The sequence below is a fragment of the Ursus maritimus genome (genome assembly GCF_017311325.1).
Source record: "Ursus maritimus isolate PB19 chromosome X unlocalized genomic scaffold, ASM1731132v1 scaffold_X1, whole genome shotgun sequence".
Lineage (NCBI taxonomy): Eukaryota > Metazoa > Chordata > Mammalia > Carnivora > Ursidae > Ursus > Ursus maritimus.
In genome coordinates, this window is record NW_024423319.1 from 59335332 (window position 1) to 59348957 (window position 13626).

Genomic DNA, 13626 nt, shown 5'->3' on the forward strand with positions numbered 1-13626 from the left:
TGTCATACCACATGTTCTTAATTTTATAAGATTTATCTTTTGATGGGAGAGAGAGAAAGCATGAGCAGGGAGAGAGGTGGAGGAGAGAATCTCCAGCAGACTCCCCACTGAGTGCAGAGCCCGACTTGGGGCTCAATCTCGTAAACGATGAGATCTGACCTGAGCCAAAATCAGAGTCAGCTGCTTAACCAACTGAGCCACCCAGGCGCCCCCTCCAACCACATGTTCTTAATTTTATGAAGCGCAGAACAGGGGGTGTGTGTGTGTGTGTGTGAGAGAGAGAGAGAGAGGATTCTTATGTATATGAATGTTTGTGTTTGTGACAGGGATAATGTTAGAAAAGTAATTTTAAGAGTTAAGAGAAAAATATATAAAATTTCAGAGAGGAGTCCAAGATGGCAGAGGAACAGGAGGCTTAAATTTCATCTGGTCCCAGGAATTCCTTGAGGTAGCTATCAGACCATTTGCAGACACCCTACAAACTCAACTGGAGAATGAAGAAAGAATAGCAGCAACTCTATGAACAGAAGCGACCACTCTGTGGGGAACCCAGTTTTAAAACAGGTGTTGAGCTCAGCTCAGGGTTCAAAGATGGCAGAGGAGCAGGAGACCTAAAGTTCGTCTGGTCCCAGGAATTCAGCAAGAGAGCTACCAAATCATTCTGAATACCTATGAATGCAACTGGAGAATGAAGAAAAGAGTAGCAGAAACTCTGTGAACAGAAAAGTGACCACTTTCTGCAAGGAGGAGGGAGAAAAAGATGGCAGAGGAGTAGGAGACCCTTTCTCAGCTGGTCTCTAGTTGGGCTGAGATATCTACCAGACCATTCTGGTGAACACCCACTGAATCAGCCTGAGATGCAGGAAGGTACATCTGGATCTCTACAAATGAGAACATCTCAGTGCTGAATATTGAGATATGAAGTGGGGAGAGGCAGCAGTGAATCCGTGCACAGATATAGGAAGATAAACGGAAGGGAAGGGAGCCTCTGTGCTTGGGCACACCGGGAAGCAGTAGCCACTTGTGCTGGGGAGCAGGCCGGACCCATGGACTGGCATGCACGAGAGGCAGACTGAGACCGTGAGCCTGGGAACACGCACGACCAGACTGAAAACCAGAGCTCCAGAGCGCTCGCTGGAACCGGACTAAAACTGGGAGCTTGGGAATTACTGTATGTGTCCAAATTGAAAACCAGAGCTCGGAGGCGTACACTCGAACTAGACTGAAACCTGCCGAGCTGGGGAGTGCAAGTGCAACCAGACTGAAAAACAGTGCTCAGAGCACATGTGAACCACACCATACTGAAACAGGGAGCTTGAGAGTGCAGTGGGAACTGGGGCAGCTAGGCGGTGTTAGAAAACAAGGACAGAAGTGCTGGCCCAGGAAGTGAGGGCTGGGACATGGAGGCTGTGGGGCCCATCCTGGGATGCTGCAGGGTTTTTAGCAGCACCGAAAGAGCAGAGTTAAAGGGCCAAGAGAGCTCAGTGGAGAGCGGACTGCAATCTCTGTTCTGAGACAGAGGCTAGGATATGCCCACTGCTGCTCTGACTCTCCAGAAGAGGCACAGAAAACCACCAGGGAAAGCTGCCAGAGAACTCTAAAAGCCCAGAAATACCGGCTCACATTGTGCCCATCCCATCCCCCTTGCGAGGGGGACAGAACAACTCTACCCAAACAGGGTTGCCTGAATATCAGCAGCGGCAGGACCCACACCCAGAGGCAGGCTGAAAAATCAGGGAAGCCAACATCCCTAAAGTCCCCTATAAACAAGTGCACACTGCCTGTGTCCTGGTCAATAACTTGGGCTCTGGGCATCCCGCACTCTCCTCATCAGAATGACGAGGAGGAGAAATCCCCCAGCAAAGAAAGATAATAAGTCAGTGGCCTCGGCCACAGAACTGATGGATATGGACATAACCAAATTGTCAAAAATGGAGTTCAGAGTAACAGTGGTCAAGATGAAGTGTAGGCTAGAAAAACAATTAATGAAAATATTAACAAGAATATAGATCTAAAGGCAGAAATGAGAGTGAGTCTGGCAGGAATTAAAATGCTACAAATCAAATGCAGTCTAAACTAGATGCTCTGACAGCCAGGGTAAATTAGGTAGAAGAACGAATTAGTGAATTGGAAGATGGGATGGTAGAAAGAGAAAGTTAAAACAGAAACTTGCCTCAAAAAAATCCAATCTCAAGAATGTAGATTATGGGGAGATTACTGACTCAATGAAACATTCCAATTTCAGAATCTTCGGCATCCCTGAGGAGGTGGAGAAGAGAGGAGTCTAGAGGAGATATTGGAACAAATTGTAGCTGAGAACTTCCCTAATCTGGCAAAGGAAACAGCATTTGTTTCAGGAAGCAGAGGACCCCTCTCCAAGGTCAATGAGAACAGACCTACACCACGTCACGTCATGGTGCAATTCACAAAATATTAGATCCAAGGATACAGAGTATTGAAGAGGCCAGGAAGAAAGTCCTTATGTACAGAAGGAAAAATATCAAAATAGCGTCAGACCTGTCTACAGAGACCTGGCAAGATAGGAAGGGTTGGCGGTATTTTCAAGCTCTGTCTGAGAAGAACATGCAGCCAAAGATCCTTTATCCAGCAAGGCTGTCATTCAGAATTGATGGAGATAAGGACCTTCCAGGATTGGCAGAAACTGGAAGCAGTTTGTATCCACCAAACCAGCCCTACAGGAGATATTAAGGGAGTTCTATAAATAAAAAATGCTAAGTGATACAGAGCAGCAATTTAAGTCTATAGAAACAAAAAACTACGAGCAACATGACATCATTAAAATCATATCTCTCAATTATCCACTCTCAATGTGAATGGCCTAGAAATAATCCTTAATGCCACATGGTGGCAGATTGAATAAAGACCATGACCCAACCATTTGCTGTCTACAAAGGACTCATTTTGAACCCTAAAGATACATCCAGACTGAAAGTGAAGGGATGGAAAACCATCTTTCAGGCCAATGGACCTCAAAGAAAGCTGGGAGTACTTAATTTTCCATATCAGGCCGGATTAAGTTTTAAACTAAAGACTGTAGTGAGAGATACAAGAAGGACACTATATTATTCTTAAAGGATGTATCAACAAGTGGATATGACAATTATAAATATCTATGCCCCCAACAGGGGGAGAAGCTAGAATACATAAGCCAACTCTTTACCAGAATAAAGAGACATATAGATAATAATACATTAATAGTAGGGGACCTCAACACTCCACTCTCAGCAGTAGACAGATAACCTAAGCAGAAAATAAACAAAGAAACAAGAGCTTTGAATGACATACTAGACCAGATGGACCTCATAGATATATATAGAACACTACACCCCAGAACAAAAGAATACTCATTCTATTTGAATGCACATGGAACTTTCTCCAGAATAGACCATATACTGGGTCAGAAAACAGGTATCAACTGATACCAAAAGACTGAGATTATTCCCTGCATATTCTCAGACCACAATGCTTTGAAACTGGAACTCAGTCACAAGGAAAAATTTGGAAGAAACTCAAACACTTGGACACTAAGTACCATCCTGCTCAAGAATGATTGAGTAAACCAGGAAATTAAAAATTAGTTAAACAATTTCTGGAGACCAATGAGAATGAAAACAAAGCAGTCAAGCCTATGGGACACTGCAAGGTGGTCCTAAGGGGAAAATACATAGCCATCCAAGCCTCACTCAAAGGAGTAGAAACATCTTAAATGCAGTTTTATATTCTCACCTCAAGAAGCTGGAGCTGGAACAGAAGAACAGGCCTAACCCATGCAACAAGGCAGTTGGTCAAGATTAGAGCAGAGATCAATGCATTAGGAGACCAGGGAGCACAGTGGAACAGATCAACAGAACTAGAAGCTGGTTCTTTGAAAGAATAAATAAGATCGATAAGCCACTGGCCAGACTTATTCAAAAGAATAGAAAGAACCCATATTAACAATTATGAATGAAAGGCGAGAGAGTCACAAATCCAACACCAAGGAAATAGGAAGGACTCATAGAAACTTTTTATTAACAGTTTTATGCCAATAAATTAAAAAACTGGGAAGAAGAATGGATGCCTTCCTGGAAACCTATGAACTACCAAGAATGTAGAGGAAAAATGGGATTATTTAAACAGACCAATTAATTATGGAAGATTGGAAGTGAGTGACAAAAAGCCTCCCCAAAAACAAGAGTCCAGGGCCTGAATGAATTCCCGGGAATTCTGCAAACATTCAAAGAAGAAATAATACCTATTTCTCCGTTGAAGCAGTTTCCAAAAAATAAAACAGAAGGAAAATTACCAAACTCATTCTTCTATGAGGCCAGTATTACCTTGATCTCCAAACCCTGGTCAAAGATGCCATCGAAACGGAGAATTACAGACGATATTACTCATAATGAATATGGACACAATTTTTTACAACAAGATCCTAGCTAATGGATCCAAAAATACATTAAAGATTATCTATCAAGACCAAGTGCCGATTCACCCCTGGGATGACAGAAGCATTGTTCATTAATTCACAAATCTATCAGTGGATGATAGATCATATCAAACAAGAAAGAGTCAAGAAACACTATGACCCCTCTTACCATGATGAGAAAGCCTTTGACAAAATACAGTATCCTTTCCTGATTCAAAAACACTTCAGAGTGTAGGGATAGGAAGTATTCCTCAATCTCATAAAAACCATCTATGAAAAGCCTACAGCGAATATCATTTCAATGGGAAAAAGCTGAAAGCCTTTACCTTAAGATCAGGAACACGACAAGGGGATGCCCACTCTCGCCATTATTATTCAACATAGTACTACGAAGTCCTTGCAAACAGCAATCAGACAACAAAAAGGGGAAAATAGGTATCCAAACGGCAAAGAAGAGCCAAACTATCTCTCTTGCAGATGAGATGATACTCTATATGGAAAACCCAAAGAATCCACCCCCAAACTACTAGGAACTTATAGAGCAATTCAGTAATGTGGCAGGAATACAAAATCAATGCTCAGAAATCAAGTGCATTTCTATACACAAACAATGAGACTGAATAGAAGAGGAAAATTAGGGAGATCCAGTCATTTACAACTAGCACCAAAATCATATGTCTATCTCAGAATTAACTTAACCAGAGCTGTAAAGGATCATATTTTTATGAAACTACAAATTACTCTTTTTTAAGATTTTATTTATTTATTTGACAGAGATAGAGACAGCCAGTGAGAGAAACACAAGTAGGGGAGGTGGGAGAGGAAGAGCAGGCTCCCAGCAGAGGAGCCTGATGTGGGGCTCGATCCCATCAATGCGGATCACGCCCTGGCTGGAAGCAGGCGCTTAACCGCAGTCAGCCCAGGCTTTGCCTACAAATTACTCTTGAAAGACATTGAGAGAAGACACAAAAAGATGGAAAAATAGTTCCATGTCTGCATGGATTGGAAGAATAAACATAGTTAAAATGAAGTCTATTCTACCCAGAGCAATCTACACTTTCAATGCCATCCCGATGAAAAATACCAATGACATTTTTCAAAACAACTGGAACAAACAGCCCTTAATTTCTGGACAGAAACTCCGAATCACCGTAGGCAATTTTGTGAATAAGAGAAACAAAGCTGGGGCATCCGCTTGGCATAGACTTCAATCTATACTAACAAAGCTGTAAATCACAAAGAAACAGACATGGTATGGCAAAAAGACATGGACACAAGTGGAAACAGAGTGTAGATCTCAGAAGGATCTTCTCGCCTTTGGGCAATCTAATCTTTGACAAAGCGGGAAAAAACCCAATGGAAAAAGTCTCTTCAATAAATGGTGGTGGAAAATTGGACACAGCTATATGCAAAGAATGACACTTGACCCCTCTCTCACACCATACACAAAAGATAACTCCAAATATGAAAGACACCCGATGTTAGATCAGGAATCCAATTCAAAATCCTGGAGGAGAACAGTGGCTCAACCTCTTTACATTGGCCACAGAACCTATCTTCATGACACATCTCAAAGGCAAGAGAAATCAGAAAAGAAAAGTAGACGTGGGGACTTCATCAAGATAAAAAGCTTTGCACAGCTCAAGGAAACAGCTCTAAAAACACTAAGAGGAAGACAGCCCATGGAATGTAGGAGAAGATATTTACAATGATAACTAAGATAAAAGTACTAGTATCCAGATCTACAAAGAACTTCTCAAATAAATAAATAATAAAAATTTAAAAAGGAAAGAAGTTGAGCTACCCTATGAGTCTGGTCAATTGCACTATCTGGCCTATTCTCCCAAAGATGCAAATGTACTGAAAAAAGGGGAGCATGCACCCAATATTCATAGCAGCATTTGTTTACAATAGCTCAAATCATGGAAGGAGCTGAGATGCCCTTCAACAGATGCTGTGATTACAAGATGTCCATATATACAGTGGAATACTCTCAGCCACAGAAAGAACAATTACACACAACATTTGGAAGCAATATGGACATTGGACTGAGGAGATTATGCGCTTTTTAAAAATTGAAAAAGTCACAGAGAAAGACAACAGATTATATGGTTTCTTTCACCTATGGAACATAAGAACTAGGTGGATTGATAGAGGAAGGAAGGAAGTGAAGGGGGTAAACAGAAGGGGGGAATGAACCAGGGAGACTCTTTGGACTTCTGAGAAACAAACTGAGGCTCAAGGGGATCAAGGGTGGGGCTTGTATAGCCTGGTGATGGGTATTAAGGAGGAGACACGTAGTGCATGGTGTCACTGGGTGTTATATGCAAGCAATGAATCATGGAACAGATTGCATCACAAAACTAGGGATGTACTGTATGAGTGACTAATGTAAAAATAAATGATTATATGAAAAAGAAAAATATATAAAATTTCAATAATAAAAATTAAGAGGAAAGCTTCCACTGAAACTACATTTTGCATCCACTTGATCTATTTTCCCTCATTTAACTTTTCTCCTTCATGATATAGTGTTTTCCCCACCAGAATTTTGATGGCTAATGATTTTGAACATTTTTTCATGTGTCTGTTAGCCTGTCTATTTGTATGTCATCATTGGAAAAGTGTCTGTTCATATCTTCTGCCCATTTTTTGATTTGATTATTTGTTTCATGTGTATTGAGTTTGAGAAGTTCTTTGTAGATCTTGGATACCAGTCTTTTATCTGTAGTGTCATTTGCAAATATCTTCTCCCATTCCATGGGCTGCCTCTTAGTGTTTTTTTGGTTATCAATGATATGTTAATTGTCTATCAATGATAACCAATATCCCTACTCTGATAGTGGGGAGGCTATGCATGTGTGTGGGGTAGGGTTATATAGAAATTTATTTACCTTCTGCTCAATTTTTTCGATGAACTCAAAATTGCTCATAAATACAGACTTAAGAGAAAATCCACAAACGGTAACACGTTTGCAAGTTTATATTTACCATACTTTAAGATTGGTTTTACATTTTAAATTGAGTTTATATAAAAATAAAATTCTAGTTGTGTAAGAAAAGGAATGAATGTCCATTACATGGAAATCATGAATACAGCAGGAAGATACTCTACAAAAATTATTTTTACAACAAAACTTTTCCTAATGGAAGTAGGTTAGACCAAACCATGGCTTATTTCATTGTAGAACTTCTACTCATTAGGACAGTGCTTCCCAACTTTTAGTTGAATTTAAGAAAGACATCCTTTGGAGATTGTTAAAAATACTAATTCCTAAGACTTGCTCCTCTTAGAAGTTCTTATTCCACACTTGAGGAATACTTTTTCTGGGCTACTAGGATACTTGGCATTTGGAATTTCTCATGGGAAACAAGCATTAGGGGAAAATATGTACTTTGAAATGCTTACGGCAGAAAAACCACTGAGACACCAAAGGGAAATTTTAAACAGTTTAAAGTTTTTATGATATTTTGAAGTGAATGATAAAATATTCTAATAGTTTTTTTCAAGACAATAGTCTATTATATGCAACTATCCAGCTGTGCTATATTTGGAGTTCTGACTATGTTTTAAATCTTTTTTTTGTTATTTACTTTTCTTGCACAAAAGAAGAATTAATCACAAAGCAACTTTAATGCAGATTTTAGCAAATAAAAGTGAGTAAAACAACACTTATGAGTTTGATAAACTGATATTTTATTTATTTATCTTTTAAGAACACACACCTTTAATGATGTTTAGCTTCATTTCATCAATATGTAAGAAATTCTAGTTTTAAAAATACAATGCGGCCTATGGACGCAAACAGATGCCTATTGGCCAAGATATCATCCTATCTAGAGAATGGACTTGACAGTGTGCAAGAGGGTACAACAATGACATACTGTTTATCAATCCAGAGCCTCCAGGGAGACACTCTTCAGTTTTTCTTTAGCGCATTTGCTACTTGGGGCCTGTTAGGATCGAGAGAAGATTGTCTACAGATTTTGTGGGAATCACTGAAGCTCAACTTGGTACAGTCTGGTTAGAGCAAATCCTGTCTTTCCAGGATGGAGTTGTCTTGTTTCTAGGTTTGGAGGATACAGCATTTTTTCTACTTTAAATTCTTAAACTGATATTTTAAATAAAACTTCTAAATGTCATCGTAGCACTCTTGATTTAAGTTTCAATATTTCATATATGATAGATAACCATAAACTTCCCTTGCAACTTCCACAGGCCTACCTAAGAAAGTTGTCCAATAATTCCTAATAACACCTCAAAACATAGGGGAAAAACACCAAAAACAAATCCTGTGCTTATAAATTGCTGTTTCACTGAATATCTTTTCCTGAACTTAACTGGAGTGAATGAGCTGGATATCTACAGAGATGATTTTACTGAAGTTTGATTAGCCTGAGATCCTCAATTTTTTGTTGCAAAATAACACTGAGTACCATGGCATAAGCTACACAGATTAAAATAAAGTGGGTTTTTAAAACTATCTATACCTTTTCTTTTCTAGTGATATCAAGTCATTGTAATTACAATCCACACACTGCAGAACAAGTGCTCTCTCATTCTGCACGCTTCCCTTTTTTACCATTTTTGAACAATTTGCTGTTTTAGCACTGAGTCTGCTGCTTAAAAAATGTTTCATTAAAATGTACTGTATGCTTATCTCAGTGTTGTATGTTTCTCTAGTTCTTTTTCTCAAGTGTTGTATGTTTGTCTAAGTTCCTTTCTATTGGCGTATACAGGGAGTCATAAGTGAAATTTAGTCCTTTTAGGGAGTTGAAAAGAGCGAATCTTTATTATGAAAATCCAACATCATCATCATTAAACCTCTATTTACTATGGAATTCTCCTGTTTCCAGCTCATTATCTGAGATAAAACCTGTTTTCCACTTATAGGCAGCAGCTGTTCTGCAACTAATGGAATAATATCTTTATAAAAAGAAAATGCAGAAAAATTGCATAATAATCTCCCCAAAAGCGGAAGGAAAAATATGCTGCTAAAAACATCAGCCACTAAATATTGGGTGTAAGTTAGGAAAGATAAAACTGGGATGAGGGAAGTGGTATTCTTAAAATACTAAATAATTTGCTACTTAAATCTAGGATTGCATTTTCATACTCTAATTAAATCACACTAAAATTTAAAAAGCTCTAATTAAAATCACAATAAATTTTTTTAAAGTTTCTATGTTGAACTCGAATAAACAAGATACATTTTTTTGCAAGCTTTCTCTGTGATGGGAAACTCAAAGTTGTTTGTTTCTTTACAGAAATAATTACCTACCAATCTATAAAAATAGAATGACAATATTTTCAAGAGACATGGTTATTTAATCATGAGGCATTCTGGAACATCATCAAATTCACACACCATTCATTTTATTCTCGAAGCTCCAAGCCTCAGTAGTCCTTTATATTATGAGGAATGGTGTAAAGAATGTGGACTAGCTCAAACTTAAAGACACCTCCTGGCTCAGAAGTTTGGAAAATCATGTGACTTCTTTTATCTCGGGTCATGGTTAAGCCAAACTGGGGTGTAGAGATTATTTAAATAAATAAGTAAAAATTAAAAAGACATGACAACCAAACATTATCTGTATTTGCCCACAGTGATATTATCTCTTAACTAATGGCTCTATTAAAATCTGCTGAAACCTACTAAAATAAAAACAAAAACAAACTGATTCCTAGGAGAATACAAGAAACAGATTAGGGAACAACTTATGATAGCAGCAAGCAGGTCTTGATTTCCACCACTTGCCAGTAATGATTATAATACAAGACCTGACAATTTTGCATAGCACAGAATGTTTTTGCATAATTATCTTGATTGCTATGCAAGTAGAAATCACTCCATACCTTTTCTATTCCAGGATTGATTGTTATGGAAATATAGCTGCCTGAAGCAAGGACCACATTAACAATATTAACATAAGAGGGCTTATATTGAGTTAGACCCTTTATCTGTATAACCTTTTGTATCTGAGAGTAAAGGCAAAAAGCTTTGTTGGAGTGCAATAAGGGTACTATTGTATACTAAAACTACCATATTTTTCTGGATAAGCTATTACAGTTCTGCTAGCCTATAGATTTATTTAAACTCTTTATGAAGCAAATCATATTTTAAGCCTATACCTATTAAACATCACAATGTAAAAAGATTTTTTCCCACGGATATGGAAGTAATTTTGTATTTTTTTTGCTAATGCATTAACAAAATTCAAATTCAGAAGGCAGATAGGTAAAGTAAAATAAGTCTTCCTTCCCACTCCTTGTGCTTACATCTAGATCTCATCCTTCAAGAACCTACCCAGCGTACGTAATCTATTTTCTTGTGTATAACTAAAATAATCATATATTTAAGCAAACACACCAGCAGCATTTTTAGTACAAGTTTTACCAGCGTCATGTTACAATGTTCTTTGCATTTTCAGTTTAACAATATATCCTTCAAGATAATTGCATAGAAATAAAAAACTTCCTTATGGCTTGTTTCTTGATATGTTGTGTATATTTCATCTAAAGAGTTTGTCAGTATGGTAGCCACTAGACATATGTAGCTATTGAACACTTGAAACCTGAGCTTTGTTCCTGATTGGTTTGTTCTGTGGTTAAAATATAACAGATTTCAAAAATTTGTATAAAAATTAAAATTATGTCAATTTTTTGATTACATGCTGAAATATTCTGGATTTTCTTAAAACTATTCTATTCACGTTTTATTAAGTGTATGTCTTTTTATTATTTTAATGTGATTATTAGAAAAATTTGAATATGTAATAACATACTTTATTGCATTTATTGGATAACATTGATATAAATGACTCTCATTTAAATGATTCCCTAATGGATATTCGAATAGCTAATTCATTTGCTATCACAAGCATACTGAATTTAATAACATTTATAAGTCATTTATTGGCAGATGGAATTCCTGCAACAAAATATATGATCTTTTATTATTTTAACTAATTATTGCAAATGTTCCTTATGAACAAATCATTTACACTTCCACTAGCCAGTGCTGAAGGATGTATGTTTTATCCCATTGAAAAAAAAATGATGTTAATATCTTTTTCATCTTCTTCTATATACCTGACATTTGTATTTTTGTGATATTAAGTTATATTTATTATTTTAAATGGGTTAAACATTATTCATATTTTTAAAATGTATTACTTTTCTATAAATTCATTTATTGATCAAATACTTTGAAAGCATGACTATATTCCCAATATTTTTATAGATTTTATTGATATAAAACAACAAAACAACAAAAACTACTCTTTGATGCTGTTTAAATTCTGGTGGGGAAAACACTATATCAGAAGGAGAAAAGTTAAATAGGAAAATAGATCAAGTGATGGCAAAATGTAGTTTCAGTGGAAGAATGTTTCTCTTAATTTTTATTATTGAAATTTTATATATTTTTCTTTTTATATAATATTTATTTTTACATTAGTCACTCATACAGTACATCCCTAGTTTTGTGATGCAATGTTCATGATTCATTCTCCGCATATAACACCAGTGACACCTACAAACTGTGTCTCCTCTTAATACCCATCACCAGGCCTATACAGCCCCCCCCTTGATCCCCTTGAAGTCTCTCAGTTTGTTCTCATGAGTCCAGTAGAGTCTCCCATGGTTCATTCCCCCCTTCTGTTTACCCCCTTCGATCTTCTGCCTTCCTCTCTCTATCAAATCTCCACCTAGTTCTTATGTTCCATGAGTGAGAAACCATATAAATCTGTTGTCTTTCTCTGCTGACTTTTTCAATTTAAAAGAAAGGCATAATCTCCTCAGTCCAAATCTCCATGTTGCTCAAATGTTGTTGTAATTGTTAACTTTCTGAGTGGCATGGGTATTCCACTGTATATATGGCCACATCTTGTAATTCACAGCATCTGTTGAAGGGCATCTCAGCTCCTTCCATGATTTGTGCTATTGTAAACTAAATGCTGCTATGAAATTGAGGTGCATGTGCTCCCCTTTTTAGTACATTTGCATCTTTGGGGAATAGCCAGATAGTGCAATTACTGATCATAGGGTAGCTCAACTTTTCCTTTTTAAGATTTTTATTTATTTATTTATTTGAGAAGTTCTTTGTAGATCTCGGATACTAGTACTTTTATTAGTTATCATTGTAATATCTTCTCCTACATTCCATGGGCTGTTCTTACCTCTTAGTGTTTTTGACTGTTTCCCTTGGCTGTGCAGAAGCTTTTTATCTTGATGAAGTCCCACACGTTCACTTTTTCTTTTGTTTCTCTTGCCTTTGGAGATGTGTCATGAAGATAGTTGCTGTGGCCAATGTCAAAGAGGTTGCAGCCTATGTTCTCCTCCAGGATTTTGATGGATTCCTGTCTAACATCGAGGTCTTTCAACCATTTGGAGTTTATCTTTGTGTATGGTGTGAGAGAGGGGTCAAGTGTCATTCTTTTGCATATAGCTGTCCAATTTTCCCACCACCATTTATTGAAGAGACTTTTTTCCATTGGAGGTTTTTTCCTGCTTTGTCAAAGATTAGTTGCCCAAAGAGCCGAAGGTCCATTTCTGAGACCTCTATTCTGTTCCATTGGTCTATGTGTCTGTTTTTGTGCCAGTACCATGCTGTCTTTGTGATTACAGCTTTGTAGTATAGATTGAAGTCTGGCAACGTGATGCCCCCAGCTTTGTTTTCTCTTTTCAAAAATTCCTTGGTGATTCGGGCCTTTTCTGGTTCCATAGAAATTTAAGGGCTGTTTGTTCCAGTTGTTTGAAAAATGTCATTGGTATTTTCATCGGGATGGCATTGAAAGTGTAGATTGCTCTGGGTAGAATAGACATTTTAACTATGTTTATTCTTCCAATCCATGAGCATGGAATATTTTTCCATCTTTTTGTGTCTTCTTCAATGTCTTTCAAGAGTAATTTGTAGGGGCGCCTGGGTGGCACAGCGGTTAAGCGCCTGCCTTCAGCTCAGGGCGTGATCCCGGCATTATGGGATCGAGCCCCACATCAGGCTCCTCTGCTGGGAGCCTGCTCTTCCTCTCCCACTCCCCCTGCTTGTGTTCCCTCTCTCACTGGCTGTCTCTATCTCTGTCAAATAAATAAATAAAATCTTAAAAAAAGAGTAATTTGTAGTTTCTAAAATATAGATCCTTTACAGCTCTGGTTAAGTTAATTCTGAGATAACATATGATTTTTGGTGCTATTG